Here is a 15,986-nt window from a genome sequence, read left to right on the forward strand (position 1 = left end):
AGCAAGTGGGAATTGAATTTTCATATACCAAAATCTAAAGATACACCATGTGCCAAGGGGATCAAGAAACACATATTAGTTTTTTCCTGGACTGTTTCCTGGACCTCTTTGGGTACAAAATGCATCCTTCATTATTCAGGTCTTACATAAGAAAACTGCTGGAATGTCAGAAGGCCATTATGTAGAGAACAAATCATGGAAAAAGACAAACAGAATTATCTAGTTCAATGTTTTATGTCTCTTGATGTATATTAGAACTGGGAGAATTATATAAAATACCAATAGTAAGCAATACTCTCCAGGAGATTCTGATTTAATTGTTCTGGATTGGGCAAACATTTTAAAAACAATTCTCAAGTTGATTCAGATATACAATAAGGCAGGAAACAATATCAATTTATTTGTGTTCCTTTATTGTTTAACAATGTCTAACATATAATAAGGCATCAAGTAATGGTTTTTAGAAGAAAGGACAAGTATATTAAACAATGAATATAGCTTAAGTTGTTTTCTAGAAAGTTGAAAACAGAAGCAAAAAATAGAGGTATGAACTTGATTTGCTCTCATACTTGACTGGAAGTTTTTTGTGAGTATTGTGCAATGCAGTGAATCAAAAAATATTGACTACTGTATTGGCTCAAAAGTAGATTCTGAAGATGCCATTAAAAAGACGATTGTGGTGGTTTTGAAGATACACCCACAAGTTCTTTGTTATTCCTCCATTTAAAAGGTAGACTCTAGTTTCCTTCCCCTTGAGTGTGAGTTGGATGTAGCAACTTGCTTCTAATCAACAGAATAAATTAGAAGTTGTTGCATATGACTTTGAAGACTAAGTCATAAAAAGACAGTGTGGTGGATCGTTTGTTTGAAGAAACAGCTGATGTCTGTGAGAAACTCAGGTAGTCCTGTGGAGAAGTCCATGGTGTGATGACCTGAGGCCCCCTGCCAGCAGTACAAATGAATGAGCCATGTTGGAAGTGTATCCTATAAACCTGGTCAAACCAGGGGGTTCTCATGAGTTGGAGCCTTGGCTGACAACTTCATGTAGCTATGCTGTTCCCATACTCCTGAACCTCAGAAATTGTGTAAGAGAGTGAATGTTTGTTGTTTTAAGCTGATAAACTTTAGTGTAATTTGTTATGCAGCAACAGACAACCAATAAAGTAATCCATGATCCTTGGCTTCCACAAATTTGCAGTACAGTTGGAAACTAGGTTACATACACATGTGTGCACACATACATGCAATAGCAACTATGAAAGGTTTTAAATAGTTTAGCAGAACTGCTGTGTACTGATACTCCAGGAAATGATAGCCACATCATGGATTTTGTGGATTAAGTGCTTAAAGCCTTTGTGAATTGAGCATTGCTTGTGTGGTAACACAGAATGGTGAACTCATATACATACACACATACACACATACACCTATAAAAACATACACACACTGACACACACGTACATAATGCACACACACTCACACACATATATGTACACACAAACATACACACACATATATAAGAGCAACTAGACCATACATTATATAATAAGATATATAAAAGAGCCATGTGAAGTTGGCAATGAGTAATAGTTTAAAGGAAGAAACAAAGTTATAAGAGCTTGGAGAACTGATAGAATTTAAATAGGAGAAACAGTGAGAAGTCTGTACAAACCTCCAGATATAGATGTGCCATCTCTGTAGAAGCCAAAGATGGAACCTGTACATTAACCTGGATCTTTAAGTAGCCCACTGAGATTGCATCTAAGATGCTACCAAAGCAGGCAGTTAGCTAGGTTAATAAAAAATTGTTCTTGAAGTAGCCAATTAAGCTTAGTTTTCTCAGTTTTAATGTAAACATATATCTTACAATTTTTAATTGCTGTATGTTGTGTTTTCTTTTAACTACACCAGAAATAGCATTCTGATTATAATTTGTATGAAAAGACCTAAAGTTGTAAAAATTAATCAGATTATAGGTTGAAAGCCTGATTCAAACAAACAATCTGGAACAATGTGAGGTCCATTTCTAGGAATTTAGAATTAAGACATAGTTTGGTGTTAAAGTTTGGGTGCTGAATGTCTTCCAAAGGAAAAGGCTTCTTCCCCAGGGTAGCAGTGCGGGGCGGGGGTGGGGGTGGGGTGAGGTGGGGGTGGTGGGAACCTTTAAGAAGTGCAGCCTAGTAGGAGACATTGCGCCCTCAAAGCAGATTATGGAAACTGGCCCCTTGCTCTTTTCCTTTTGCTTTCTGGTGATGAGGTAAGCAAATGGTTATTGTCAACTGGCACCACTGCAAGAGGCCTAAAAGGAATGAGTTCACTGAGTCTTAGACAGGATTCTCCAAACTGTGAGCCAATATCAACATTTTCTCTTTATAAGTTATTTGTGTCAGGTATGTTGTTATAGTGATAGAAAGCTTAAATACAGTTGGGGGACTTTCTTAAAATGGAAGGTATATTGGTACATGTTGTTAGCCTTTTTTTTCCATATCAACTAGAAGCATGGAGAAATATGAGAGAGGGAAGGGGTGGGGAGGAATGAGAAGAGAGATATATACAGAGAGAGAGAGAGAAGAATGGGGGACATAGGGAGAGAGAGAGAATGAGTTCAATAGTCTTCATTAGATTCCATTATAATTTTTTAATAAATTGTCAGGTACCCCTTATCACTAAAGCTGGTTACATGAGGATCTTTCCTGCAGTCCCCAAAATCTAATTACAGTATTATTCATGAGTTTGCACTGTAGGCTACTAACATTAAACATGGTTTGAACTTTGTCTATTGTATATTATAGTAAGGTCCCAGTGGCAGGACAGCTATTATTTTGCACTTTAAATGATTTTCTTTTTCCTAAATTGAGTAACATTCTAGAGAAATGGCACAAGTAAGAGAATTTATAAACAACATCTGTCTAACTCATGTTATTGGTTATTTGTGTGAAAATTTGTCTTATTACTCACACAAAAATTTTTTTCTTACCCTTTGGAAAAGAATAATCTATGATTTCCAGTAAATAATAAGCCAGGGGAAGTTTTTTTTTTTTCTGTGATCTAAGTTATTTCTTCACTTTTAATTATGACACTTACTATTTTCCCGTCCAACCAGAAAAATATGACTTGGGGTGAAGCTTTAGAATAATTTTGATTAAAAACAGGTTTCATAAAGGAAATGCAAATTAAAACCACACTAAGATTCCACCTCACCCCTGTTAGAATAGCCATCATCAGCAACACCACCAACAACAGGTGTTGGCGAGGATGCGGGGAAAAAGGAACCCTCTTACACTGTTGGTGGGAATGTAGACTAGTACAACCACTCTGGAAAAAAATTTGGAGGCTACTTAAAAAGCTGGACATCGATCTACCATTTGATCCAGCAATACCACTCTTGGGGATATACCCAAAAGACTGTTACTCCAGAGGCACCTGCACATCCATGTTTGTTGTGGCACTATTCACAATAGCCAAGTTATGGAAACAGCCAAGATGCCCCAGCACTGATGAATGGATTAAGAAAATGTGGTATCTATACACAATGGAATTTTATGCAGCCATGAAGAAGAACGAAATGTTATCATTGCTGGTAAATGGATGGAATTGGAGAACATCATTCTGAGTGAGGTTAGCCTGGCCCAAAAGACCAAAAATCGTATGTTCTCCCTCATATGTGGACATTAGATCAAGGGCAAACACAACAAGGGGATTGGACTATGAGCACATGATAAAAGCCAGAGCACACAAGGGAGGGGTGAGGATAGGTAAGACACCTAAAAAACTAGCTAGTATTTGTTGCCCTTAATGCAGAGAAATTAAAGCAGATACCTTAAAGCAACTGAGGCCAATAGGAAAAGGGGACCAGGAACTAGAGAAAAGGTTAGATCAAAAAGAATTAACCTAGAAGGTAACACCCACACACAGGAAATCAATGTGAGTCAATGCCCTGTATAGCTATCCTTATCTCAACCAGCAAAACCCCTTGTTCCTTCCTATTATTGCTTATACTCTCTCTACAACAAAATTAGAGATAAGGGCAAAATAGTTTCTGCTGGGTATTGAGGGGGGGAGCGGGAGGGGGTGGAGTGGGTGGTAAGGGAGGGGGTGGGGGCAGGGGGGAGAAATGAACCAAGCCTTGTATGCACATATGAATAATAAAAGAAAAATGAAAAAAAAAAACAGGTTTCAATGGCAATAATCACTAATTTAAACAAAAGGGTCTATCATGCTTCCATAAAAGATAAAGATTAGGGTAGAGATGTAGTTTGTGGTAATGCTCTGGCTTAACATGTCAAGACCCTGAGTTTGTTTCAGGAACCCCTCCCTTCCCTCCACAAAGATAAAAATAAAGGAGTTAAGCTGGGTATGGAGGTAAATATCTGTAATCCCAGCTACTTAAGACATTGAGGCAGGAGGATCACAAGTTTGAGGTCATCCTTGGCAACTTAGCTAGATCCTATCTCAATAAATAAATAAATAAGTGGCTGAGGGTATAAATCATTAGTAGAGCACTTGCCTAACATGCACAAAGCCCTAGGTTCAATCCCCAGTAACACACACACACATATATGCACACACACACACACATACACACACACACACAAACACACTGGGGAAAAAGATAAAGGAGTTAATAAAATAAACCTATAAAATGTTTGAAAACCTGTAACATGCTACCTAAACATAGTGTTTCCTTATTATTAAGTCAAATTATAAGTCAAGTAAGCCAAATATAAACATTTTATTTTTCTGTATATAATTACTTGGATGGATACAAGTAAAAGCTAAGAAATTCAGCAATATCTCCCTCTATTTTGCCTCTCAGAAGTGTTTTGGATGATTCTGAATTCCAGAAGAAGCAGTGAGGTCTTTCCACAGTGATTTTGTTCTTTTATTTTGGGAAAAGAAAATAGCTAGTCCAACAATGTCTAGTGTGAGAAGTTGTTTTTTCAGAATATTTTACCTTACCATTTAGGTTTCTGACCCCAGGTCTGGAATTGTTAAGATATATGTCCATGTAGCTTCTTCTTTGTAGTACTGTTCCTTCATAGCTAGAGATAGACTCCATCCCTAGGCTATCTGTCCAATGCAAGGGGTTTATCTTTTTATCTCAGAATTATGAAGAATTTTATATATGTGTCAGTTTCAAAAATTATTCTATTAGTCTTTTATGAAAAAAATGTAAGTTCTTATTTCTGCCTCTATCTTCTGTAGAAGTTTTTTTTTTTTTTTTATTTTTATTTTATTCATATGTGCATACAATGTTTGGGTCATTTCTCCACCCTTCCCCCTGCCCCCTCCCTTATCCCTCTCCCTCCCTTACCCTCCCTTACCACTTGCTACCTGGCAGAAACTATTTTGCCTTTATCTCTAATTTTGTTGAAGAGAGAGTATAAGCAATAATAGGAAGGAACAAGGGTTTTTGCTGGTTGAGATAAGGATAGCTATACAAGGAGTTGACTCACACTGCTTTCCTGTACATGTGTGTTACCTTCTAGGTTAATTCTTTTTGATCTAACCTTTTCTCTAGTTCCTGGTCCCCTTCTCCTATTGGCCTCAGTTGCTTTAAAGTATCTGCTTTAGTTTCTCTGCATTGAGGGCAACAAATGCTATCTGGTTTTTTAGGTGTCTTACCTATCCTCATATCTCCCTTGTGTGCTCTCGCTTTATCATGTGATTGAAGTCCAATCCCCTTGTTGTGTTTGCCCTTGATCTAATGTTCGCATATGAGGGAGAACATACGATTTTTGGTAAAAGAGATTGAGGAAGACTATAGAAAGTGGAGAGATCTCCCATGCTCATGGATTGGTAGAATCAACATAGTAAAAATGTCAATACTCCCAAAAGTAATCTACATGTTTAATGCAATTCCCATCAAAATCCCAAAGACATTCATCAAAGAGATTGAAAAATCTACCATTAAATTTATATGGAAACACAAGAGACCTCGAATAGCCAAGGCAATACTCAGTCAAAAGAACAACGCTGGAGGTGTCACGATACTCTAGAAGTTTCTTTATCATAGCCATTTGTATTGTTTCTAATACTTGGTATGAATGAATCATTTCTTATGGTAATCAGTACTAGTTGTATAGGCTTATTTCTTCCTCAGTCTTCATTCCTTACACAGATTGAGGGAAGTAACACAATTAGAAACTTTAGAAACATTTGACTGCTACCTGGAGCTTGAGGCAGGGTGCTGACACGGAATGACACACTGGGGTTGTGGGAATAATAGGTCAAGGTTGGTTAAAATGAAATGCCAGAGAGGTAAGGCAGAGGTGGCCGGGTGGCTGTAATGGTAAAAGGAATATGTGCATTGAAACACACGTTGCATGAGGGTCATTCACCTAAGGTGGTGCAACTGTGGAAAAAATTGAGAGAGGGTCCCTGCAGGTTGTTGGAGTTCACCTGTATCAGCTCTTTCCTGGCAGCTCACACAGAGCCATGTAACCGAGTGCTGGCCAACCGACTGCGAATCTGATCACAATGTACTGCGTGAAAACTTCCACTCATCCACTCTTTTTCAGTCCACTTTTCTAGAAATAAAGGATCCTGAGAGCCTCAAGGATGGTGCCACCACAGGATGGAAGGGGCCAGGATTCCCGACTCATTTCTTTAAGGAATAGGGATATTGGACTTGAGATAAGCAAGAAATAACCTGGGATTGTGTTAAGCCATCGACAGTTGAGTTTTGCTTATTATAGTCACTAATATTAATTATCCAAATAATACAGCATGTCTTTGGTTCTGCTGTTGTGTTTGACATTGCTAAGTAAGAGGATAAAGAAAGAAATACAAAAGCAGGAAAATATGACTCAGTGAGATGGTACTGGGCATAGAGGGCCTCATGAGTTAGGAAACATTTTGTGGATGTACTGACCTAATTTTAGAACCGAGCAGGGTAACTTTGATTAGTATAAAAGTAGATTGACATCTTCAACAACTACAATTAAAAGAATGCACCAGTATCTATTTAATATATGCAAATGGGGTACAATAAATTAAGTTTATCAGGAAATATGAAAAAGAAAAATCAGATATCAAACATCAAGTTCTTAAATGTACGTATTAAAATATCTAAAGACTTTTTAAAAATGCTGATGTTGCACTCCATGCATTTCAAAATACCTCGGGGAGGAACAGGAGAGGCGTAAAGCCCTAAGCTTGCTGGGTGAGGACTGCCGGGATGATGGCCACTGTAGGTGGAGAAGGTTGCAGTTGTGCACCATTAAATATGGGTCATGCTGGGCCTAGGAGCCCCGAGAAGATGGCAGGAAAGGACTGGCTTTTCCCTTTGCCTTTTAATACTTAAATACAGTAGTGACTTAGAAGTCACTTTCTATCCAACAAAAGAAAAATGTAGTAAGAAGGTTTTGAACAGTTATTCGAAATTATAGAACAGTTGAAGGATAAAAATGTAAAGCTGAAGTTTCCTTTGAAATATACCATAGTATTTGTTTTTGAAACATAGAATAAATCCCAAAGTTTAAAATAATACTCCAAATGTTCACTCTTCCATGAATGATTCTTTTGTGATCATTACATGCATATCATTATCTTCTGAATATGTTAACAGCATGACACCCTCTTGCTACTCACTGTCAATGACAGATGTTTCCTTTGGTTTTGGGCTTCCCATTTCTCTCCCAACCCCCTTCTTTTCTTGTCCAAATTAGAGATTTCCTTGAGAAGTCAGTCTAAATTTATGGATAGAGGTCTGACAGGCTCTACCTCCCATAGTGCCAGTGGTGCTGAAGCTTTACGTTGTACTAATCGTGGTCACCTAATATCTGTGCAAAAGATGACACAAATATGTCATTGCTACCAGGAACTGGGAACCCGAAGTTCCCAGACTAAAAATCTCATTAGCTACAATTGTATCACTAGTGGTTGAGCAAAAAGCATAGATACCTTAAACACCACTTGTGTTTAAACCATATAAATTTTCTTTTTCAGATTTCAAAGACAACATGTATTCTTTGTAGAAAACTTGAAAAATACAGAAAAGCCAAAAAAGAATTTGAAAACCTCTATAATTATACTATTAATAAATTGTTATTCATATAAGTATTTTTGTGATTGTAAAGATGTGTGTGTGTAAATATATATTTGTATTACATATATAAATACAGACATGTACATGTTATATATTAATGTAAATATGTAATTTTTATACTTATAGTATCTAAATATAAACATTCTTATTTATTTGGATTTTATTATACATATTTTTGTTATCTATAAACTTTGGGTTGTATTATAAAAATGTTCTCACTTAAATTAAGCTAACTTTTTCTTTATTGGCAGTACTGGAGTTTGAACTCAGGACCTCACACATGTTAGGCAGGCACTCCACAACCTGAGCCACTCTGCCAGCAATTGCTAACATTTTTAAGAACCTCTAAAAACATGTCTTTCAAGTGATTTCATAAGAATTTTCTTCCTACATTCACATAATTTCCTAAAAATTTGTCCTGTGAGAGACCACATATACGATATAATCTACTTATTTTAGCACTGTTACATTTTTATAAAGCATATAATCCTCTGTTCTTTGATATGAAACTTTAGAGTGATTCGGGAGAACTGTGAACTCTAACTAAACAACATCAAAAGAGCCTGTTAAATCTGTTGAGTGCACTTCTTTGCATGCTGTCAGCACATGCTCTGCCACCAGGGATAAAAGTAGAAGCCATATTTTTAAGAATCTACCTGTTTGATAATGAATTTAATAGTTTTTTCAATCATCGTCTATGACTCTTTTATAATCCTTGAAAGGTCAGTTATTATGGGAGCTGAAATCAGTAGTTTTTTTGCTTTTCTCATGATGAAAATGATAAATGATAAACAATTTTAATGGTTTCCTATTTCATTGGAAACTTTGACAAAACCTATTTATAAGGAATGTTCACATAAGTCACTTGTAAGTATGTGATGACATGCTGAGCTTAATTTTTACTTTTCCTTGAAGTAGGCAGACAGTAAGCATCCCCCTCTCTGTTTCACATTACAGTTTAGACATGAGACAGGCAGCAACCCTTGTTTATTCTAAGAGCTACACAGGGTCTTGGGTTCTACACATTTTACCACATAAAGCTCCAGGAAGCAAGCTGATGAAGTGCATGAAATGTATTATGTTTCCAGTTGGCAGTTATCCACTCTGGAAGTCTAAGTTTTTGGTAAGCATGCTTAAGGGAAGATATGAATGCTAAGAGATATACAAATCACTGAAGTTAAAAGGTTTAATGTCTTTAGAGAGTTTCTAAATCATGGCCCCAGTTTTGTTTATTACAACCTAAATCTTGGTTGCTCTCCAAGGAAAAGGAAAGTAGTGAAATACTCTACATGCTGCAAAATGAAGGAATCTTAAAATTCCAAACAGATAATATTTTATTGTATAGTACTTGAGCAATATACAAAAATGCATTGGACTTAGTCATAGGTTGAATGAGAGAGGACCATACAAGCACAAATATAGCACACAGAACCCAAGAAAAGAATGGAGCATAGTATCATGTATTTTGCTAACCGGAAATTAAAGAACTTTCATGAAGCAGTATCTGAGTTTGGGTACAGGAAATCGTGGTATTGTAAATTTAGAGAGGTTTTAGAAAAATATTGAATTCTGGCAAAGGAAAGTTTCCACAGTAATTATTTGATGAATAATTCTGTCTCCTGGTAAAATCACCTTTCAATAAACTAGGCAGACATTAATTTGGAGTTGTACTACAATTTTTCGGTCTCTTGGTAAATTTTTTGTGTTCCAAATTTGTCAAGTATTTTAGTTTTTGTGTCCTTGACTCCTTGATTTAAATGTTTATATTAGTGAGGTCTAATTTATCTTTTATTTTTAAGGTTTGTTCAATCCCTACTTTCTAATAACTGCATGTACCTGTAAAACTTCAAAAAAAGTAACTCTTCAACTGAAGAAGATTTAATTTTTTTGTTAATTGCTCTTGATATTAGACACTAGGAAAATCCATTGTATGTTCTATATATTTTTCCTTGGTTGTGAAGTTCATAATTGGTTGTATTTATTTGTACAAGTTCTTTTGTTTCATATCCAGGAAAGTCATTTCCTTCATATGATTTCCTAGCTATCAGCAGGCACAGTCTACTAGTCTGATTTTCAAAGGAAACTGAACACCATGTAAACAAAATGCATTATAATTGAATATATAATGGTTAGTCTTTTGGATTTATTTTTTAAATATCAAAAATAATGTTTTTTAATATTTCGAGGATGATATATAAGTTTCTATTAGGAAGCCATATTTCCTTTATAAACATAGCATTTTAAATTGTTTTTCAAATATATGTGAAGATTACATTTTCTTAATATAATCTAGAAAATTGTTAGTGTGTATTATCATACACAACAAAGGGTTTCATTGTGATATTCTGCACATGTATGAGTGTACTTTGCCTATATTTGACCCCCACCTTCACACTGTTTCCCTTCCTCTTGCCAAATAAACCCCCTTCACCTACATCCAGAAAAAAACCTTTCCTCTGCTTTTGCTACAAATACACATTGCATGGAGAACACTTATAGCTGAGTGTCTTTCTACCTCATCTATGAGGAATATTTTCACTTTGTTGTTGAAAATCCTAGAAAGAAGAACATACTTCTGCTTTTCACCTCTCTTAAGGCAGAAACAAAGCTGGTGTTTATTAAATGATTTCCTAAAACTCAAGGTTATCTGTATCCCATAATTCACCACTCTGAAGTTAGGATCTAGGAAGGAATAGTGTCAGGAAATCATGATTTCCAACTTAAAGGTGGAAGACACATGTATAAAAACTACCTCTGTGAGCTGAGAAGACTATGTCAATCATTTTGGTTCCTTACTAGCATTCTGATCAGGATGAACATTCAAAATGAAGCTACTCCCTATTCCTCACTAATATATCCAAGCATCTGCTGCCCTAGTGCAGGTGTGGGCAGGGGGCGGGCAGGAGTAGGAAGGAGAAGGGTTTTCATTCTGTGCAGTGGTCCTGCACACTCATGTTCTCTGGGAACAGAGGTCCACAAGCTCCTTGAATATTTTAGTATGATTGAATGCTCAAGAGTGCCTTTATTATTACAATATTACAATCTCTTGTTAATATCTGTGGGTTAAAGAATAGCTAAAACACTTGAACTGGTATCAGTCTTCAACAAACCCTGAATAATGAGATAAAACCAAACGTTTTTGTTCTCACTGTATTTGCCCCTCCATCTCGACCTAGACACTGTCCATGCCTTGGCAGTGGAGTCCACATATCATTTCCAGCAGCTAAATAATAATCACTTAGTGACTTAGGCTCTGGGGAGAACTGGCTAAACAGCACCCACCGTAATTTTTTTGATACTTCTTTTTCTTTCTGATGAGAAGACAGATGTTATCTTAATAATAAATTAATTTTTATTAGAATCCTAATTTATTATGTTAAGATTTACAGGAGGCCTTTGTTTTGAACCGAACTCCTACACTAAGCACACAAACAAAAAAGTAAATTGGAGCCAATTAAGTGTCACATGATCAAACTGCAGCTATAAAACAGGAAAATCCTGAAACAGGCCAGTTTTCCTAAAAGATAGGAGATGCACAGCAATCAGACAAAAAAGGGCCCAGGTAATAAGGAAGTACCTCCTGCTTTAACCTTTATGAGGAAATTAACTCAGAGTAGCTTGATGTTAATCAATTTGCTTTTTTGTATTATGCAGTTTCCCTGTTCCTGTTCAAGTTACCTTATAAAAACCAACTGCACTGTCATGCCGAATAGAGCGCTCTGTTTTGAAGACAGACCAGAATGCTATCTGGTACAGAAACAGCTAATAAAAAATAATAGATCTTTAAACTGTACTTGTTGGAATTTTGTTGTTCTAAACAATCATCTGACTTTCCCATGTAGCGTGAAAGATAAAAGATACTTTACTTAAAATGTTGTTCAGAAATTATCTCTTATGTAAAGTAGGTGTATATAAATGAAGACAAGGGGAAAAGACCCCAAACTTTCTTTACTATATGAACAGTCTTTCAGGAAAATTTTGTAAATTTATAAAAAACACTTTCATAATAGAAAATTTATAAAAAATACTTTTCTCTCTTTAAAAATACCGTTTCAGTTATACCAAATACAACAGAATTGGCACATTGGGAAGATGAAAAAAGATGACTAGATTTTATTTGAATTTATCCTTGACCTAGTTATTGAAAAATGTTATATATTGGCAAATTGTGGCTTTGATCATTTTATCAAAGCTTTTTTTGCTGACTTTAAGATATTTGTTCTTTAAAATAAATTAGTTACCATTTTAAACGTATTTTTTGTCCTTCGCTAAAAGAAAGTCTACATCCCAGTTTAGTCTTTATCTTGGTGATTGGCAAGAAGTAAGGACTTTTGACTCACAATCTTTTGGATTGTCTTGAGGAATTAAATGTGCTTGGATGAGGGAAGGTGTGGGAAAAAAAAACCCAACAATTTATTTATAACAATATAGAATAGGTGTTACTTAGTTATGAAGATATGATTGTGTCTTTTCTGAACCTTGTATACAAACAATCTTTGGAGTACAATTAGTCGTCCTTCCTTGGTTCACTGTGATTAGAAATTACATGTTATCTAGGGTTCAGTATTACAGTGCAGAGTGTTATTTCAAATGTATTTAGCACAGGCATGTGAATCAACCATGTAATGACAAATGCCACTTTTCTAATTTCCTACTGTGGAACCAAAATGATTAGTAAAGAGAGACTGTAGATTATAGCCATTTGTTTGCAAAATATTCATGTATATGTGATTTTCTCCACAAAGCCCTGATGACTAGTAGATTATGGAACAGAAATGAGATATGAAAAGCAAGTATCATATCTAATTATCTATGTATTCACAGTTTGGCCTCTCCCTCTTTCAAGTAATCCTTAAAAACCTATTCTGGGACTGGAGGTGTGGCTGAAGCAATGGAGTGCCTGCTTTGCAAGTAAAGCCCTGAATGCAAACTCCAGTCCCACCCAAAAACCAAACCAAAACAAAGAAACAAAAACTATTCTGGCTTGAGGGCAATTGTTCAAGTGGTGGAGTGTCTGCCTAGCAAGCAAACCCCTGAGTCCAAACCCTAGTACCAGAAAAAAAAATTCTGGTTTGCCATAGTTATAAAAGTGCTATGGTTTGGATATAATTGGTCCCCTAAAAGATCCTGTATTAGAGGCGTGGTCATCAGTGTGGCAATATTAAGATAGTGGAACCTTTAAGAGGTGGGGCCTAGTGAAAAACTATAAGGTATTAGGAGCACTGCCTTCGAAGGGAGTAAGGCTGAATTCATGGAGTGAGTTCTTTAAGAGCAAGCTGTTACAGAATAGAACAATGGAATAGAATAGAAGATCCAGAAATAAGACCATACTGGTACTGCCATCTATTTTTTGTTTTGTTTTTGTTTTCAGTACTAGGGATTGAACCCAGGGTTTTGTGCATGCTAAGTGCTCTACTTCTTGAGCTACACCCTCAGCACCTCCATCTGATTCTTGACAAAGGCACCAAAAGCATACATTGGGCAAAAAGACAGTATTCTTAACAAGTAGTACTGGGAAAACTGGTTATTCACTTTTAGAAGACTATCTCTCCCTTTGTATAAAAAAATCAACTCAAAATGGATCAAAGACCTTAATGAACAACCAGAAACTTTGGGGAAAGACAAATGGGAAATACTTCTAGGTATAGGTATAGGCAAAGATTTTCTGAACAGGCTTAAGTTGCTTAAGAAATAAGAGAAAGAACTGACAAATGGGATTGCATCAAATTAAAAAGCTTCAGTACAGCAAAAGAACCCATCAACACAGTGAAGACACAGCCTACAAAAAAGGGAATATTTGTCAGACATTCATCTGATAGAGGATTAATGTCCAGGATATATAAAGAACTCAAAAAATTAAACACCAAAATAAATAATTCAGTCAATAAATGGGCACATGAACTGAACACTTTTTAAATAAAAGTACCAATGGCCAATAAATACATGAAAAAAAAAAGTCCAACATCTTTGGCAATCAAGGAAATGTAAATCAAAACAACCTGAGGTTATGCCTTACCTCAGTCAGAATGGCAATCATCAAGAAAACAAATAACAAATGCTGGAGAGGATGTGGAGGGAGATGCAGGGAGTGTGAAATGACTGGGACTCTTATTCGCTGCTGGTAGGGATGTAAATTAGTTCAGCCACTATGGAAATCACTATGGAGCTTTCTCAAAAAATTAAAAATAGTCCCACCATATGACCCAGACCGACCCTCCCAAAATGAATCTGCTGAAACAGAGATACCTATATTTCTCGGTTTACTGTGGCACTCTTCACAATAGCCAGACTATGGAATCAGCCAGGTGCCCATCAACAGATGAATGGATAAAGTGTGGTATGCATGCACAATGGAATTCTACTCAGCCATTACAATGATACTAATGTCATTTGCTGGAAAATGAATGGAAATGGACATCATCACATTTAAGTGAGATAGAGCCACAAAGCCAACTATCATGTGTTTTCTCTCATTGATGAATGCTAAGGGAAAACAAAACAAAATAAAACAAATAACAAAGAACAAGGTTGTGAAAGTCAAAAGGGGGCTACTAGGGAGGTGAAAGGGGAGGGAAAAGGGAGAAAGATGAGAGGGGATAAGAAACAGTCATCGAGGGGGTGAATGTGACCAAAATACTTTATATGAAAATCTCATGATGAAACCCCTTACTACCTACAATTTAATATATCACAATTAAAAAAAAAGTGCAAGCTGTTATAAAAGAGCGAACCTGAGCTCCGAACCACTCTGGCTTCCTTCTTCACCAGTGTTCCCTCCCTTTCACATGCATTTCTGCCATGATGCTAGACACCATGCAATGCAGTCCATGGATCCTCAGCAGAGGCTAAAGAGATGGTGCTGCCCTATCCTGGTCTTTCAGCCTCCAAAACTGTGAGCTAAATAAACCTCTTTATAAAACACCCAGCCTTATTGTAGCAACAGAAAATGAACTAATAGACTAGGTCACGGCCTAAGTGAAAATAGCAAGTGTTTTTAATAGGATTTCAGCAGTTTTTTCAAGACTTCTTTGGATAACTGGGAAGCACAGTCAATGACAGGCATAATTCACCCTATTATGGTTTAGAAAATGAAAGCCGTTTAGTAGGATGAAGGTGTATGGCTTCTAATTATTCAATAATTGCTGCACATTTGGATTTTTTTAAAAAGCAAAACATCTGTAACAATGTAGAAAAGATAAAGAAAAATGATTCTGTGATTTAGATATTGGGATAAAGAGGATTTTTCAGCTCAAAAGTCATTTATTGGCATCAGTTTTGTTCTTGGCATGTGCTAGGTACCAAAACAATAAGACAAGTTTCCCACTCTTAAGAAACCGCCAACCTAGTACAGGTTTCTCAGTGTGGCTCTGTAGACACCACTAGGGGTTCTGTGAGACTTTGGTAGGGGATTCAAAAAGAAACTGGAGGCTGGTGTCAGTGGCTCACTCTTGTAATCTTAGCTACTCAGGAGGCGGAGATCAGGAGGATCACAGTTTGAAGCCAGTCTTGGCAAACAGTTCTGGAGACCCTATTTTAAAAAACCCTATCACAAAAAATAGGGTTGGTGGAGTGGCTCAAGGTGAAGGCCCTGAGTTCAAGCCCTAGTACTGCAAAAAAAAGAAGAAACTGGAAATTATAAAAAGTTTACAAAAAATTCCTTTCTTCTTTGTGCAATGACTCACAGTCAGGAAGAGTGGTCAAGAAACCCTGTTAATTCTTTTGTAATTTTATTGTGGTAAGAACACTTAACGTGAATAGCAAAATTTTAAGCATAAAATATATTATTGTTGATTATAGGCATAATTGTTGTATAATAAATGTTTAGAGCTTATTCACCTTGCTTAATTGAAACTTTACATCCATTGATAAGAACTTCTTTTCTCTCCCTCCCTCATCCATTGGTAACTACCATTGCAGACTCTGGTTCTATTAATTT

The sequence above is a fragment of the Castor canadensis genome, chromosome 6 (assembly GCF_047511655.1).
Source record: "Castor canadensis chromosome 6, mCasCan1.hap1v2, whole genome shotgun sequence".
NCBI lineage: Eukaryota > Metazoa > Chordata > Mammalia > Rodentia > Castoridae > Castor > Castor canadensis.